This window comes from Oncorhynchus tshawytscha, linkage group LG10 (assembly GCF_018296145.1).
Source record: "Oncorhynchus tshawytscha isolate Ot180627B linkage group LG10, Otsh_v2.0, whole genome shotgun sequence".
Taxonomy (NCBI): Eukaryota; Metazoa; Chordata; class Actinopteri; order Salmoniformes; family Salmonidae; genus Oncorhynchus; species Oncorhynchus tshawytscha.
The window spans coordinates 51174432-51193521 of record NC_056438.1 but is presented as its reverse complement, the minus strand read 5'-3'; positions in this window follow the sequence as shown (position 1 = coordinate 51193521).

Below are 19090 nucleotides of genomic sequence, written 5' to 3'. Positions count from 1 at the left end.
GGAAAAGGTGCTTGTTTGTGCATTGATAAGCACATTAAAAACGGCATTAACAATAAGTAATAAAATGTGCACTTCTAAAAGCCTATTTCACACCATAGCCTGATGAATTTGCAAGATAACTTTTCTTTGATTTAGATTTTGACACGAAATGTAAATGTGGCACTGACTCGCATCTGGATGGATGATTCAGCATTGTCTCAATTAAGATTTTCGTGTTCGACTAGCCACGTGTGACATGCACAGTTACAAGACTGCTAGAGTTGGCTGCAGGTGGATGAGCAATATCCAACGTTGTAGTACAGATGAAGACTGAGCTGGAATGTGAAGCTATCTGAAGCCGGTTAACTTTAGAAAACCCTGAGTACATCTATCTTGATTGAATTTAATCTCGTTCCCAGACACTTCCGCCCCAAATTACCTGTGTACGCAATAGCCTGGGGACGAGGTTAGATTTAATCAAACGTTTTGCCAATGCACATTCTATTGCACATGCTGTTAGGTTCAAGGTAAGGATCTAGATGTCCAGTCTGAGAAGAAAGCTCAAACCAGGTAAATTGACAATTTAGGTTATAAGACAAGGACACAAGCATTTAAATGTAATCATCTTCCCTCCCCACAAGAACAACTGTTACAAACAAATGTGAATAAGTAAACACTTCAATGCTGAACAGTAATAACTAGAAAAGTAAAATTTCCTATGAAAGAACAAGACGAACGCTTTAACCTGCAGGTGTGCTGTGTTATGCTGCAGTTATAATGCATTGTACGACTTGTCGTGAGCATGTACCCCCTTATAATGTCCTTATATCCTTAGCTATACTGGCAGACTGTAAGTAAAGTGGTAACACAAGACTTACCACATGCTGCGGTAATGGCTCTTCAACACAAACCAATATGCTACTTCACATTAAACAAGTTCTGAATATTCTGTAGTCATTTGGCTATATGGTAACTCAGTTACTACAGCCGGACAATGGGTTCCATGTGGGTGGGAGGTTATATTAGGTTACTACAGTATGTTTGTTTACTCCTCTTATCAAATACTGTAGGAATTTTTATTTGAGCTTGTGTGTATACATATTGTCACACCCTGATCTGTTTCACCTGTCTTTGTGCTTGTCTCCACCCCCTCCCCTCTTCCTCATTATCCCCAGTGTATTTATACCTGTGTTCTCTGTTTGTTGCCCATTCATCTTGTCTTGTCAGGTCTAACCTGCGTGTTTTCCCGTCTCCCTGCTTTCTCAAGTTCTGCTGCCTTGTTTCCCAGATTCTGACCATTCTGCCTGCCCTGACCCCGACCATGCCTGCCATGTTGTACCTGCCTGACTCTGACCCGTTTACGAACCTCTGCCTGTCCTGATCCCGAGCCTGCCAGCTGTTCTGTATCTTTTTGACTCTGCCCTTGATTACGGACCTCTGCCTGCCGTTGACCTGTCTTTTGCCTGCTACCCCTGTTTTGGTCAATAAACATCTGTGACTCTAGCTGTCTGCATCTGGGTCTTCTCCTGAGTTCTGATGCATACTGTATCAGTAGAACGTTCCTCATATGGAATATAACAATAAAAAAGGGGATGTTCCTGCAGGTTTGTGCATGGAAAAACACAATGCAGCTGGTAGCCTACCAGATAGTCACATCCCAAATAGCACCCTATTCCCTATGTCCCAGGTCAAAAGTATGGCTGGCCTTTTTTTACTCTCATGTTATGTCATTACTTTGCACTGTGAGTGTGCCCCATTGACACACCATCTGTCACACTGTGACTGAGAGTGTGGAACCCCACACATTGGGGCAGCACCCCTCTCTGTGATGTTGATGTTGCTGCCTTGTGGTGGTGGTAGGCATGCTCTTAGGGGTCTCTTTAGTGGACGTCCCATTATTAGTGCCCCTCTTCCTCCCAGGTCCCTCTTCCTCCTCACCACAGAAGTTGGCTGCATGCCTATTTGTTTTGCGGTCTGCAATGCCAGGCGTGAATCCTCATTTACCGCCGATGCTGCACTGTTAAATTGACCAAATGTCGGTTATCCTCTTGTAGGACACCACTATGGTTTTAACAGACCCCCTGGAGGATGGATCGTTCTTTCTTCTCACCATCTCCTCAAAGTCCTCATCCAGCCAAGGGTCTTCCAGGCCATCTTGTTCATTCATTTCTGTTTGCGGGGGTCTCCCTTGACTGTATCTCTGTTTGATGACGAAAAAGGGAAAATAGTGATAATATATTGTACATGACTTTGTCTCGTCCACAGTGTACCCGAACAAGATCATGTATTTCTCACTCGCAGTCCTTCACAGCCATTCTTTACAAGGTATAGTCTGTTCTAATTCAAGTCCCATGAACCATCCTTCTGGGATTTTGTTCTCCTTGTTGGAGGATAGTGTTGACATGTACAGTACACTTAAGATTGACAGCAACGAAACACACAAATAACAGTAGTACAATGGCGGTAGTTCAACGGTGAATGCAGTGCGATGATTAGTTATAGGCCAAATGATTATAATCGGTCAATAACAGAGTTGTTCTGAGTGATCGACTGATTGTGCAAGCATTCCCGACTCATGTCAAATGATGGCGAAGATGGTAAAATACGTGTGTCAATCTGATTAAACATCTTCCTTGCAAGAGGTGAGGAGGTAGGGAGGAAGTTGTCGCTTGTGAGTTTGAAGGCTGGTGCTTGCATGGCCAGCCATTTTTTTCCAATTGGGCAAATGCATATGGCCATGCTCACGATGTACGTCTGCACTTTGGAGAGACTAGAGACATTGATGTTCGTCTTTTTTTTACCATACGTTGTTTTACCATTAAAATAACATCACATTGATTAGAAATACAGTGTAGCTGTAGTGTGGTTCGTTCTGCGTTGTGTAATTTAAGGAGGACACTGCCACAACTGGAAGTCTGCTTGTTGGATTTGTATTTGTCCTGCACATGAAGAGACAACGTACAGGATGTTAGCCTTTGGCGCAGTCACAGCTCTCAGGCATCTCGCTAACTGAAGGTCAGGCAAGAGAGATAACCAAAAATATATAACAGGTGCTGCGTGCACACGTTCAGTGCACACAACAATACAATACAAGTAAAATGATATACAACATAATTTGGACAATATAAAATACATACATGCGCATGAAGAGACAACGTACAAGATGTTAGCCCTTGGTGCAGTCACAGCTTTCAGGCACCTGCGCGAGCACATGGGAACTCAGTCAGTACACACACGTTACAATAGATACCCTAGCTAGCGAGCTCGGTAAAACTATTTATATGTACAATATAAATATTTAACAAAACGTATGCAACCATAACAGCACATTGTGTAACATTACGACAGTTTTATGTTGAAAAATAGCGGAGCTGAGGACAACATACCTCGCTAGCTGAGGGTCAGGCAAGAGAGAACAATAGGAGGGTAAGGTAACACAGATACCCCACGATGGACCAAACCAAAATATACAAAAGGTGTACAATCAAGTGTATTTACAATATAGATATGAAATGTATGATTTTTAATGGATTTTCTACATAGGTGTAAAGAGGCCCATTATCAGCAACCTTCACTCCTGTGTTCCAGTGGCACGTTGTGTTAGCTAATCCAAGTTTATCATTTTAAAAGGCTAATTGATCATTAGAAAACCCTTGTGCAATTATGTTAGCACTCCTGAAAACCGTTGTCCTGATAAAAGAAGCAATACAACTGGCCTTCTTTAGACTAGTTGTGTATCTGGAGCATCAGCATTTGTGTGTTCGATTACAGACTCAAAATGGTCAGAAACAAAAAACGTTGCTATAAAAGAACAAGACAAACGCTTTAAACGCTTTAACCTGCAGGTGTGCTGCGTTATGCTGCAGTTATAATGCATTGTACGACTTGTCGTGAGCATGTACCCCCTTATAATGTCCTTATATCCTTAGCTATACTGGCAGACTGTAAGTAAAGTGGTAACACAAGACTTACCAACACAAAACAATATGCTGCCTCATTAAATAGTACCCGCAAAACACCCGTCTCAACGTCAACATTGAAGAGGCGACTCGGGGATACTGGCCTTCTAGGCAGAGATCCTCTGTCCAGTGTTCTTTTGCCCATCTTAATCTTTTATTTTTATTGGCCAGTCTGAGATATTGCTTTTTCTTTCAACTCTGCATAAAAGGCCAGCATCCCGGAGTTGCCTCTTCACTGCTGACTTTGAGACTGGTGTCAAGGTAACTAAACTATGTGGTATATTAATAAGTACCTTAACAAAGCGATTGGTGTTGATGTCATTTTCTCGGATGAAGTACTTTGACTACATAGCGCTGGATCAGGGAGGTAGGGAATGCAAACGTAATAGGCTTTGAGTCTGGTTGTGTTGACATAAACCAGTTGAGTCACATTGCAGGCATTCATCATGTGGAGAACTTTATCTTTGATGACCCTCATTGCACTCTCCACAAAGTTGTTTGTTGTTTCCCCTGGTTGTCAGGTCGTTACGGAGACATACCACCCACATATTACACCTCTCATATACAGCTGCAAGGTGCTCCATTTACAGTGTATTCAGACCCCTTCACTTTTTCCACATCTTATTATGTTAGTCTTATTCTAAAATTGATTCAATCATTTTTTTCCCTCATTAATCTACACTAAGTACCCCATAATGATAAAGCAAAAACTGGTTTGTAGAAGTGTTTGCAAATGTTATAAAAATAAAAACTGAAATATCAAATTTACATAAGTATTCAGTCCCTTTACTCAGTACTTTGTTGAAGCACCTTTGGCAGTGATTACAGCCACAAGTCTTCTTTGATATGACGCTACAAGCTTGGCACACCTGTATTTGGGGAGTTTCTCCCATTCTTCTCTACAGATTCTCTAGAGATTGGGGTGAAGTCCGGGCTCTTGCTGGGCCACTCAAGGAGATTCAGAGATTTGTCCTGAGCAGAGAATCTTGTTTCTCACAGTCTTGAGTCCTTTAGTTGCCTTTTGGCAAACTCCAAGTGGGCTGTCATGTGCCTTTTACTGAGGTCTGGCCGCTCTAGCATAAACACCTAATTGGCAGAGTGCTGCAGAGATGGTTGTCCTTCTTGAAGGTTCTCCCATCTCCACAGAGGAACGCTGGAGCTCTGTAAGAGTGGCCATTGGGTTCTTGGTCACCTCCCTGACCAAGGCCATTCTCCCCCGATTGCTCTGTTTAACCGGGCGGCCAGCTCTAGGAAGAGTCTTGGTGGTTTCAAACTTCTTCCATTTAAGAATGATGGAGCCCACTGTGTTCTTGGGGACTTTTAATTCTGCAGACAATTTTGGTACCCTTCCCCAGATCTGTGCCTCGACACAATCATGTCTCATAGCTCTATGCCTTCGACCTCATGGCTTGGTCTTTGTTCTGACATGCACTGTCAACTGTGGGACCTTAAATAGACAGTTCTGTGCCTTTACAAATCATGTCCAATCAATTGAATTAACCACAGGTGGCATCTCAACGATGATCAATGGACACAGGATGCTACTGAGCTCATAACAAAGCGTCTGAATACTTATGTAAATAAGGTATTTCTATTTCCAAACATCTCTAAAAACCTTTTTTCACTTTCTCGTTATGGGGTATTGTGTGTAGATTGATGAGGAAAATGTTTTATTTAATCAATTTTAGCATTAGGCTGTAACGTAACAACAAAAGTCAAGGGGTCCGAATACTTTCTGAATGCACTGTACTAGTTCTTAATGGCTACGTGATCTCCTGCTATCTTCACGTGGAGGACGTCAAGGGATGTGCCATCATCTGCATACACCAGACTCTTAACCAGCTCAAGGAGGTACTGCCGGTCTTGTCCCCAGCCACTTCCACATTCCCTGCAGCATGTGAAACACACATAGTAGCTGGATACTTTTTGTAAACACCTCCTTGACGGCTTGCCTGAGTCATGAAGATCTGGGGTTGTAGGTGTTTTCTCCCACAGAAAGTTTGTTCTGGTCGCAGGGTGTTGAGGAGGTGGAGACCAGCCTTGATAGTGTCCTCACTCTCTGATGTGGTCATCAGGATCCCAAGGGGAAGGCCTCCTGTGATGAAAGAGTCAGGAGAACAAAGGTCCGGCTGTTGTGGCGATCACAGTTCCCTGATGAGTCCACGAAAACAATTTATCCACTTTGTTTACACAGGGTATGGACTCTTTTCATAAGCGGTGTGCAGATGGCTATGATGGTTTGTCCATCTGAGGGCCGCTGCCTCTTTGCACCAGTGTCTTGATTCATGGAGTTGTAGCTGGTGATGCGCTCCTCCAAGTCCAACAGCTCCCCTGTAGATGCCCCATAGCACTTTCGAAAGACGCGATTGAACAATCTGTGGATGACAAAAGTGAAACATTAATATTTCTAGAGTATCACTTAAATGTGTGACAAACCTGGTGACACACATGGTATTCACAAACCTGTAGCAGTACTAAATGTCTGAGCATATTGCTCTGTCGGCTGAGGAGAATACATACTCGTCTCCAAGCTCTTCTTGGAGATAATACTTGAATGTGTCCAGTGCTACAGGTTTGTATAACATTTGATTTGATTTGAGGAAGGGGAATGACCATTTTCAAAAAGGGCCCTCAGCTGTTGTGCTATCTCCTCGGATACATCTCTATGTCGCCAGCACATGTTATGGTTGTTGTTGATGTTGAGGTAGCCAGCCTGCATACTGGAAGCCTGTATACTGTTGTCCACTAATCTTTGCATTAGCAAAGGCTGATGTCACAGTGAAGTCGGTCAGAGCTCCCATCAGTTGACAGATCAAAATTCTTCATTCTACTTGGACTACTGTATCTATTTAGCCATATGTCCAATTCTGCCAATTTCTATGAATGTTTCTTCTAATATTGTGTTGTCAAGGATATCAATGATTCCCTGTCTGTTTCATTGCCCTTATCAAGTTGCAGGCTTCCCTGGTCTTCCTACTTAACCTCTCTAGAGTATGTGGGACGGTAGCGTCTCACCCCGTCAACAGCCAGTGAAACTGCAGGGCGCCAAATTCAAAACAAATTCAAAACAACAGAAATCCCATAATTAAAATTCCTCAAACATATATGTATTTTACACCATTTTAAAGATACACTGGTTGTAAATCCAGCCACAGTGTCCGATTTCAAAAAGGCTTTACGACGAAAGCAAACCAAACGATTATGTTAGGTCAGAGCCAAGTCACAGAAAAACAGCCATTTTTCCAGCCAAAGAGAGGGGTCACAAAAAGCAGAAATATAGATCAAATGAATCACTAAACCTTTGATGATCTTCATCAGATGACACTCATAGGACTTCATGTTACACAATACATGTATGTTTTGTTTGGTAAAGTTCATATTTATATCCCAAAATCTGAGTTTACATTGGCGCGTTATGTTCAGTAGTTCCAAAACATCCGGTGATTTTGCAGAGAGCCACATCAATTTACAGAAATAGTCATCATAAATGTTGATGAAAATACAAGTGTGAAACATGGAATTTTAGATCCACTTCTCCTTAATGCAACCGCTGTGTCAGATTGCAAAAAAACTTTACGGAAAAAGCAAAACATGCAATAATCTGAGTACGGCGCTCAGACGACAAATCAACCCAAAGAGAAGTCAGAAATAGCATTATAAATATTCACTTACCTTTGATGATCTTCATCAGAATTCACTCACAGGAATCCCAGTGCCACAATAAATGTTTGTTTTGTTCGATAATGTCCATCATTTATGTCCAAATTCCTCCTTGTTGTTCGCGCATTCAGTACACAATCTAAACTCATGACGTGCTTGCAAGTCCAGCGGAAAGTACGGATGAAAAGTCCAAAAAGTTCCATAACAGTCCGTAGAAACATGTCAAACGATGTATAGAATCAATTATTAGGATGTTTTTAACATAAATCTTCAATAATGTTCCAACCGGAGAATTCTTTTGTCTTCAGAAATGTGATGGAACTCAAGCTAACTCTCACATGAATGCGCATGGTCAGCTCGTGGCACTCTGGGAGAGACCTTACTCAATCTTCTCTCATTTGCTCCCACCTCACAGTAGAATCATCAAACAAGGTTCTAACGACTGTTGACATCTAGTGGAAGCCTTAGGAAGTGCAACATGACCCAACATTTCCACTGTATCTTGGATAAGCAAAGAGTTGAAAACCTACAAACCTAAGATTTCCCGGTTTGATTTTTTCTCAGGTTTTTGCCTGCCATATGAGTTCTGTTATACTCACAGACATCATTCAAACAGTTTTAGAAACTTCAGTGTTTTCTATCAAAATCTACTAATAATATGCATATCCTAGGATCTGGGCCTGAGTAGCAGACAGTTTATTCTGGGCACGCTTTTCATCCGGACGTGAAAATACTGCCCCCTACCCAAAATAAGTTTTAAGATCACCTCAGTATCTGCTGTCTGACTAGCTAGCTAACGTCTGTCACTTCACAAGGGTAATATTTAATCAAATCTAGCACTTATGCTCCTAACCTCCAGAGGTTCCAAGGTCTCAGCATTCTGATCACTGGCCCTTCATGTTTTCCGCAGATCTCATCACACTACTTCATAGTCATTCAAGAATATCTGTGCAAATGACTAATAAATAAAGTATGGCAAAATTAAGTCCATTAGCTGTTAGGGGTGTGCCGGATTGGCCATACTCGTATCTGTAAATTGACAGTTAGTTGGATCGAATGATGCTCTTGATCGGGAAAAAAAGTGACATGCTTAAGTACATGTTGCCAAAATACTTCCATGCACATGGTCACTGCAAAAAACCTGCAGACTAGGAGCAGCGTGCGGAGGGGTGTTTGTGTATGTGTCCTCAACTTGCAGCAGGCAGCCAAGTCTGCTGTCACTCAGAATGCGTGTCAGCGTTTCATATTTTTTTCCTACCCTTGCACCGCTTGTTAGATATTATGCACATTGATAGCTTGATAGCAAACGTCCTTGCCATGTGATTTATCATAGAAGCAGGCAGCAGCAATCTAAGTAATCAGACCGAAAACATGCAAGGAAAACTGATTAGGTGAAATTATGAAGCGAGTGGATGGAGAAATACAGCTTATGTCTATCCAATCAGAGTAGCAGGCTCAGCGTACAGCCCACCCTTCTCTTTACAGACAGCCAGTTGAGTTACTTAGAGCACATAGAACATCGCACATGACTGACGTGAGAATCGCACATGACTGACATGAGAAAGATGCATCCTTATTTTCCGATCATGGATAATTAAAATAACATTACAGGACTCTTTGAGAACCTCGGTCTCTGTCCCACTGAAGAAAAGGGTAAGGCCATGATGATCATACTGATGAGAACGATATGGACGATGGAATCTTTTCCCATCTTCTGGCATCCCTGGTGTCCTAACTTGAATCTCTTTCTTTTACTCCAACAGATGCTCCAGAACATCATCTCTCTCCTGCCTAGAGGCTGTTGGACTGTTTTGATTACATTGACTAACCAGCCCTGAGCCCTTGGTAGGACCCTCCATTACATGGTCCATACCTGAACGTGTGTTCCTTCTACTCTCTCTCTCTTTCTAAACGCATTCCCTGACTTCCCCCTTGCACATATTGGTGTTATTATCTTAAGGACAATGTGTGCAAACCATTAGCTGAATGTATATGTGTATGTGTGTGTAGGAGCTGTATGGAGAGGATGTATGTAGGAGGGATGTAGCTGGAGAAGAGAGGGATTGGATACTGGCATTCAAGTTCACTTGGCATTTTACATTTACATTTTAGTCCTTTAGCAGACGCTCTTATCCAGAGCGACTAACATTAGTGAGCGCATACAATTTTATAATTTTTTTAGCACTATGAGTATACCCCAGTGGTTGGGAAATACTGCTCTAACCTATTTTATGCTAACATAAACTGAATACAACATTTGTGTACAGTCAAAAGATGAGAGGTCTCATCACGTAACATTTTAGCAGGCCCTAATCTGGTGGACTATTGCTTACACATTATAGCAAAAAAAGTATGTTCCTGTTGGTCATGTTGACATGGGTCAAGCCAAGCACCCTAATGATTGGTGGGAAATAGTTCCTGCCACAGAGTGGGCACGACTGCATTAAGCTGTTCAAAGCATCCTTCAGTGTGTGTGTGTGTGTGTGTGTGTGTGTGTTTCTGTCTAGGAATTGTGGACCTGGGTGGAGACTGGGGGATGTTTTCTACAACAACCAAAATGAGCAGGTCCCCGTTATTATGGTATCTTTTCATTTTAACAGTGGAGGTAGAGGTTTCAGGCCTAAATTACATTTGCCCTCTTATTGAAAAGCAGTACGTTATGTCTGTCAGCAAAGAGTTGTTTTGTTTGAGAAGTCTATCTTGTCCTTCACTGATGTCTGAATGCTTTTAATGGGCATTGCTGTATTGAGGATAGTGATAAGGATTTCAAAGAGGTTAACATTAGTTTGCAGTGTATCTCCGTCTTGTTTAATATACTGTATTCAAACTCTTAAGCTACTGTATGATTTGTTCTCCTGTTACAGACAGTTCTGGCCCCTTCGGTCTTCAGAAACTGAGGAAGATCACTCAATAAATAAAAACAACCTAACCAATGAAATTCCCAGTGCCACATTGTTAGATACTTTGTCAGTCACATGGAGCAGGTCGAGAGCTTCAAGTTTCTTGGCGTCAACATCACTAAGGACTAAACAAAGTCCACACACACCCGCACAGTCGTGAAGAGGGCACATCGCCTCTTCCCCCCCCAGGAAGCTGAAAAGATTTGGCATGGACCCTCGGATCCTTAAAAAGTTCTACAACTGCCCTATTGTTGACTGGCTGTATCAACGCTTGCTTGGTATGGCAAATGCACCGCCCTCAACCGTAAAGTGCTACAGAGGGTGGTGCGGACGGCTCAGTACATCACTCCCCAGATGGCAGGGATTTAAGTAATGTAAATCCTTGCCATCCAGGACCTCTATATCGGGGGGTGTCAGAGGAAGGCCCGCAAATGTACCAAAGCCTTCAGCCACCCAAACCATAGACTGTCCGTTCACTCTGCTGCCATCCGGAATACGGTACCAGACCATCGACTCTCGAACCAACAGGCTCCGAGACTTCGACCCCCAAGTCATAAGAGAAAGAGAAGGAAGTGTATTTCAAGGAGAGAAATGGTCACTTATATGAAAACAAATGTTTTACATCTGTTAAGGCTTAAATCTACTGGGATCTGGGCTTGATTCCCCATCTGTTTTCTGCTTTTTCATTCAACCATTTCAAATCAAATTCTATTGGTCACATACACATGTGTAGCAGATGTCATTTCAGGTGTAGCGAAATGCTTGTGTTTCTAGCTCCAACAGTGCAGTAATATCTAACAAAGTAATATCTAACAATTTCACAACAATACACACACATCTAAATGAATGGAATTGAGAATATATAAATATTTGGACGAAGCAGCATAGACTAGAATACATTATATACATATGAGATGAATAATGCAAAATATGTAAACATTATTAATATGACTAGTGTTCCATTATTAAAGTTGCCAGTTATTACAAGTCTATGTGTATAGGGCATCAGCCTCTACGGTGCTAGTTATGGCTATTTAACAGTCTGATGGCCTTGAAATAGAAGCTGTTTTTCAGTCTCTCAGTCCCAGCTTTGATACACCTGTACTGACCTCGCCTTCTGGATGATAGCGGGGTGACCAGGCAGTGGCTCGGGTGGTTGTTGCCGTTGGTGATCGTTTGGCTTTCCTGTGACATCGGGTGCTGTAGGTGTCCTGGAGAGCCTTGCGGTTAAGGGCAGTGCAGTTGCCGTACCAGGCTGTGATACTGTTGAGGGTTACCGAAGTGGAGCTGTTGTTTCCTACATTCACCACCTGGGTGCAAAACAAACAAAACAAATATATAACAAATCAATAACATAACAAGAATAACAGAGGAATGCAAAGTGAACAATATCTAAGGCACAAAATAAAACAAAAAGTGTTAAATGTAAGTATGTGGAAAACTAATGGTGATGCAGCAAGAGTGGAATTTGAAAAGAGAGGGCTTAGGTGGTGGATAGATGGAAAGAGAACTTTATGCAATTATTGATGGTTTGAAATACTTTTTCCATGCATTTTTCCCCTATTTAATCATACTTTCTCCTATGGTAGTTAATAACTGCCAGGCCAAAACACAGCAATAGGCTACAATAAAAAACAAACCCATGGTCAACACAATAGTTAAAAGAGTTACACACACATGGAAATGTTATGAGAGAACTATAATGTGAACAGGCATAAATAGGGAGTCTTTCTGACTGCTGCTGCCTGCATATTGTCTCTGACTACTGTTCTTTGGAGAGTCTCTGCATGGTGGGGCAGTAAACACTGCCTTTATAAAGGACCCAGTCTGCTTGTCCTTGAACTGACCATATTTTCTGCATGTATTGTCTCTGACAATCCATTTGTTGGCCCGCTTTGTGTTGGTGAGTAAAGGTAACACATTAAGCTGCTATGGATGCCGGTGTTGTCTGGAACGTCACTTGAGGAACAAATGGCACGAAGCACTGTCCAGGGCAGTTCAGGACTTGAAAAACCAGTCCACCACTGGTACCACAGACAGCTGGTGCTTCGATGAATAGCTGCCTCTGTGCAGGAATCTTTGGCGTGACCAGAAGTGGTCCAACTGGGGTTCTGCATTTAGTTTTAGCCTGCTCTGCTGTGTAAGGAGGTAGGTGGTAGACATGCTCTTCTTAGTTGTACCGATGAATAGCAGCAGGGTGGGCTTTTGCAGTCGGCAGAGGCTCTGTGGCTTGTGAGCGCTGGAGAGGGTGATGAATCCCCTGGAGGAGCACAGCCACATCCTGGGTTTCTGCCTGCTGTTGTGCCACTGCACCAAGGTGTCCTGGTTCACTTCATACAGCTGCAGTTTGGTATGCTGCATGATCAGACTGTTGGTCACCACCAGCTGCCTGATCTTCTTTGTCGTCCTGCAGTCCACCTTGTCAGAGCCCCTTTCCCCTTCTGCGGGCAAGGGTAGATTCCACACAGTCGGGTGAACATGGTCTCTACCACATAGCAACGGTTAGGCCACTGGGCAGATGAACCTCCGCACACCAGAGTGCACCTCCTACTCCAGTGATACAGGTCTTATTTTTTTGTGACCAGATGCGACCAATCACCAGCCTGTCTTGGTGACAGTTAGCATAAACAATCTGGTCCTTGTCATGCTGGCTCAGCTTTTTCCACAAGGACATTATAGTTGCAGCTTGCTGGTTTTACTGAGAGAGGCCAAAAGTATTACGCAGCTTTACCAGATACTCTGCCAGCTTGTCAACATGGACCATGCTAGTAAGGCCATCCGGATCCACAGCCTGTGAATACATAAAGTTGTAAGTGCTGTGATGAAATGTAAATCATGTCTTCAACCCAATCAACAACCCAACCCCTGAAACGGTGAACTAGCATTTCCATCAGGGATGGACTCAAGCATCTCTGCAGTGAAGTCATCTGGGATGTAGTCACCAGATATCTCTGGGATGATGTCAGAGAGCCTGCAGAGCACCAACAGTGCCACCCTCTGTGCAGTCTTCCTCCAGAGTGATGTCCGCCGGCATCTCAGTGGCCGCCTCCGTGTGTGCATGCATATTCTGGAGGGGCTGGCCAGTCTGGTTGTACAGATACTGAATACCTATGAGCTCTCCTGGAAGGAAACATATAGAACATTCAAAACTTTATCGAAGGCACAAATAAGTAAAACACATTGACCCCCCCAAAAAATACAAACAGTTATCCAATAGTTAATAATGACTTAGCAGTGTACTTGGCTGGTGGGTGGAAAGAAGAAATCATCCTTTGGTGTAGAACCTTATCACCCAACTGGTTCACATAGTGAACCAAACCACCAGTGTAGCTGCGGAGAGGTGATGGTTCCACTGCCAAAGCTTCAGTAGCCCGGTCTTGGTTCCTCCAGTCCATCAAGGAAGTAGAGCTGGAAATTGAGGCTGTTGGCACTGGTTCCTATACACTTAATATAAGCGTCAACAAAACCCTCCCCAATCCAAATGTATTTATAAGAACAAGGAATATTTTATTCACATTTTAATAGACAAACCTGGGATAAATCTTTTCAGATGAAGGTGGAAGTACTCGAGAGATGTGGAGCCTCTAGCACACCTGTTATGTTTCAGTACGATGCCACCATTTGTGAGGGTGCCAGTCTCCGTGTTAAGTGCAACACCAGAAAGAGCCTGGATGCACTTAACATGCCACTTTTGTGTGCGCCAGATGGTCTGCATCCGCTCAGAGTCGATGAGAGGAAAAACGAGGGAGTCCAGCCCCTTGTGGCTATCAAACTCTGTCAGCACCTGTTCACTTTTGCGTAGCGCTGATGGGCATCAGTAGTGCATCCCACAGCAATCCTCCTCATAAAGTGCCAGATGTCAAGCCTGATAACAAGATCCACCAACTGAACCTGATTGCCAAGCTTGGTCCTCCCAGCTTCAGAACATCAGCCACCGGCATTGGTGTGCCGCTTGATGAGGTCGGAAGCCATGTTGTCCAAACCTGAACCCTCCTGGGGGGTCGAAATGAACACTTTGATCCACTATGAGGTGAGCCAGAGTGCAGTCCCCTTTGATGTCCCAGCAAGTTTTCTGATCATCTGAAAATGCACATAAAGAATAACACAGGACTTAATAACCAACACATGACTTCAACTATGTTTGCGTGATCCTTGAACACAGTAAATATATTTTGAACCAGTACATTGTTGACAAGTTATCTACAAATGGAAAAACAACCTAATATTTTGGGTTATAATGGTTACAATCAATAACTAAATGTCAAATGTATGTGTATTCTCACCTTCTCGGTCAAATCCATTATCAAGAGAAATCCAAATGTAGATGTGATCTTGGCCTTGATGTCATCTAAGTCTCCCCATGATGTCGTGGCCATAAACAATCCACTTGTAGGATGGCACTGGCACAGGTTCTGGAGGATTCTTGAAGACCAGGGGAGTGATGTAACATGCAGTGCGCTTCAGCTCCTCTCTTGCTGCAGTTTCCTGAACCGGGTGGGGCTGTTGCCCAGGGTGCGGTCGAGCAACGGACTTATCACCTGCACATCACAGGCAAATCTAGGAAAACAAGTTTGTATTGTATTAGCGTCTGATTTGACCACATTAAGTCAGTAAATATAGGAGCGTACTGTATATGAGCAATGCAAATAATAGTAGCAAAACAAATATTGCCCAACTCATTCTGTTTGAAATATAAAGGAAACGTACTTCTATGTGAGAGTGGCACAGAACTGGACACATTGAGCTAAGTCCAGCTGGTCCAGCACGTCTGACTTCAAAACAGGTGTTTACCACGGCATTTGTTGCATGTGAGGGTCTCTGTTACCACGTGGTAAAAGCCATTAGTGTCCAGAACCTGTCACACTTTTTTTGTTGAGACCAGCTTCTGTTAATTTATGTTTTCCACAAGCAGGGATGGGGCAGCACAACCTGACTTTCCACAGCCAGTAGGGCATCCACGGGAGTAGTTGATTGCAGAAGAACAGGAGAGAGTTGTACCAGAGGTGGAGGTTGTCACGGAGCTCTGGCTTACCTATGGCACCTGTTCGAAAAAGTGCAGCCTTGATCTATTTGTGGACCAGTGTATCAGACCACACAAGGGGCAGATTGATGGAATCTGGCTCCGGACCGGGCAGAGTGACTGGTGCTTGTGACGGCAGTGACTGGGACTGATGCTGGCACACTGACTGGCGCTGGTGATGGCAGACTGACAGGCACTGGGAACAGCAGAATGACTGGTGATGGCAGACTGACAGGCACTGGGAACAGCAGAATGACTGGTGATGGCAGACTGACTGGCATTGGTGATGGCAGACTGACTGGCACTGGGGACCGAACAGCGACTGGTGCTGGCAGAGTGACTGGCACTGGTTATGGCAAACTGACTGGTGCTGGTGACAGCAGAGTGACTGGTGCTTTGAGAGACTAGTCAAGGATCATATCAACTCCACCTTACCGGCCACCCTAGACCCACTTCAGTTTGCATACCGCCCCAACAGGTCCAAAGACGACACAATGTTCATCCCACTGCACACTCCCCTATCCCATCTGGACAAGAGGAATACCTATGTAAGAATGCGGTTCATTGACTACAGCTCAGCATTCAACACCATAGTTCCCTCCAAGCTGGGTCTCAACCCCGCCCTGTGCAATTGGGTCCTGGACTTTCTGACGGGCTGCCCCCAGGTGGTGAATGTAGGAAACAACATCTCCACTTCGCTAACCCTCAACAGTATCCTGTTGGGCTGTATCACAGCCTGGTATGGCAACTGCACTGCTCTTAACTGCAAGGCTCTCCAGAAGGTGGTGCAGTCTGCACAATGCATCACCGGGGGCAAACTACCTGCCCTCCATGACACCCACAGCACCAGATGTCACAGGAAGGCCAAAAAGATCATCAAGAACAACAACCACCCGAGCAACTGCCTGTTCATATCGCTACCATCCAGAAGGCGAGGTCAGTACAGGTGCATCAAAGCTGGGACTGAGAGTGACTAAAAAACTGTTTCTATCTCAAGACCATCAGACTGTTTAACGGCAAGCACTAACTCAGAGAGGCTGCTGCATACATTGAGACCCAATCACTGGTCACTTTAATACATGGATCACTAGTCACTTTAAACAATGGAACTTTAAAGAATGCCACTTTAATAGTGTTTACATATATTACATTACTCATTTCACATGTACCGTGGGGAGAACAAGTATTTGATACACTGACGATTTTTCAGGTTTTCCTACTTACAAAGCATGTAGAGGTCTGTAATTTTTATCATAGGTACACTTCAACTGTGAGAGACAGAATCTAAAATAACATTGTATGATTTTTAAGTAATTAATTTGCATTTTGTTGCAACCTCCTGACGAGGTTGCTAGGTGTTCGGTTACGGTCACTACATTACCCCCTTCCTTCGAGAATGCCCCCATGCTTCTCTATGCCAGGGGTTCCCAAAATTTTTAACTCAGACCCCCTTTCCAGCATACCGTTCGGACGCAACGATTTTGTGAGAAGACCGATTTTCATGGACGTCTCATGGTCTGACAAACACCGCTCTATCACCGTCACCTTTCACTGCAGATGCGGAAATGCGACATAGGCGGACGCAGTGGATCGAGACACATCCAACGCAAAGCATATCTCTAGCGTAAACTGACGAGTAGTTGTATTATTATGCTAATTCGATTTCCGCGGGGTCGAAAACATCGACTTTAGGGTGTTATTAAGGAGGCATGGTACTGTCCAGGTCAACACCACAGACCAGCTACAGGCTTCCTGGAGGAATGCCTTGGTCTTGCCCAGGCCTGGTCTCCTCTACCCTGTTGGGAGGAGTGCGGGCCCTGGGTTGGCCTTTCTCAGGCGGAGTGAGACGGATAAACGGAAAGCTGATCCAGAGTGGCAAAGCAGCAGAGGAATAGAAAGCAAATGGTATTAGCACAACACAACACTGTGTAGCAATCGGTTGAGCATCCAGGCCAGGAACGTCATTCTTCAGGTCTTTGAAAACTGAAAATGGGTTTTAAATATATATCATTGTTTTGTCTGTGATAATGTGTTTAGTTTGTTGTTAGTTACTTATTGAGGTGTTGCTTATGCGTAGTGAGACGGATATGTGGTGCAAATTCACCACCGGTTTCAATCCGAAATGTTTATTAAATCACAAATACTAAACTTATTCCTCCTTCAAACCCAAGCTCAAAGAACATCTTCAGACAAATCTAATTTCATCAGACTGGGTTTAGTGGAGTATTTACCTGTTCCCTCTAAAGAAAAACTTAATATTACATTTAGGAGGGTTATTGTTTTTTTGAATCCTTGCGTTTCTTCTGACCACCTGCTGTTGGCAGAGACCAGGGTTAGACTACCATTGCGAAGGTCTGGCTGCTAGACTGATGAGGTTGAAAACTGAAACTCCTGACTCTTCAAAAATGAACAGTTATTTACCTTAGTAGGTAAAAAACAACAACTGGGTGCACTGCACAATTTTGCTATCGAATGCTTGTAGAGTTTTATACAGTATAATCAGAGATGTAGTGGTAAAAAGAATAGGTGCTCTAGTGCAAAATAAAAAGGTGTGTAAATGGCATTTACCTGCATTTACCCTCCACTACACCACCTACTATAATGAAATTAAGATGTACAGTATTTATTGAATATGATTGCACACAATATGGAATGTACACAATATGGAACTGTATACATTATACTGAAGAGTTGTTCATGAAATATGAACACACATAATTGCTCATTATTGAAATCAAATATTAAAGACATGCTCTGGAACTTTGGTGACTACCAATGAGTTTCAGCCCCTCGCCATGTGAGTGACAGCTGGCCAGCGGCACATCCTGCACACACAGCAAGAGAGAGACCAAGGACGTGGTGCACATGATGTATCTCCACATATGTGACGCAGTATGCAATTTTAGGGGACCTCTTTTGGCTCGTGAGTCCTACTCTCAGAGCTACTGGCTAAAAAGTATACAAAAGTACCAGAGAATTGTAAGGTTCTGTATTTATTTTCTTAGTCAACCTTGTCTTCTGTTTTGTTGTGTTCTTGATTGTACCCCTGTCTTTCATTTTTGCTCATTGGTTTCACCTTGTGTTAGTTACTCACCTGGTCTCATCAGCTCCTTATTTACTTCAGTTCATTCTGTTTGTGCCTTTGTGAGGTATTGTTAGTTTTGACTCTGCAAAGCATTGTCCTAGCTTGTTTGTGAGAACCAGTTATAGCCTTCAGTCCTAGTTTTGATTCACCTGCCTGTTTGCCTACCTGTGTATGACCATTGCCTGCCTGTGACCACGATTCCTGCCTTCTGCGAAGGTAAAATAAACACCTGCTCTGCTTGTGAATCTACACCTTTTTCTCCCTGGGTATGCCATTGCCATTGCACTAGTGATAAAAAATCTACTAGAGTAACAAGGATTCATATTAATTTAGAGTTATTAATAATTAAAAGCTTGCAAATGACAATTAGGGCTGTATTCAATCTGTATCGCTGAAGAGCGCTAGAAATGTGAAGGTAATTTCCGATTGAGCCGACATACAGCATTTACTGTGAATGTGGTCTCCGCTAACGTGGGACCATTGCCTT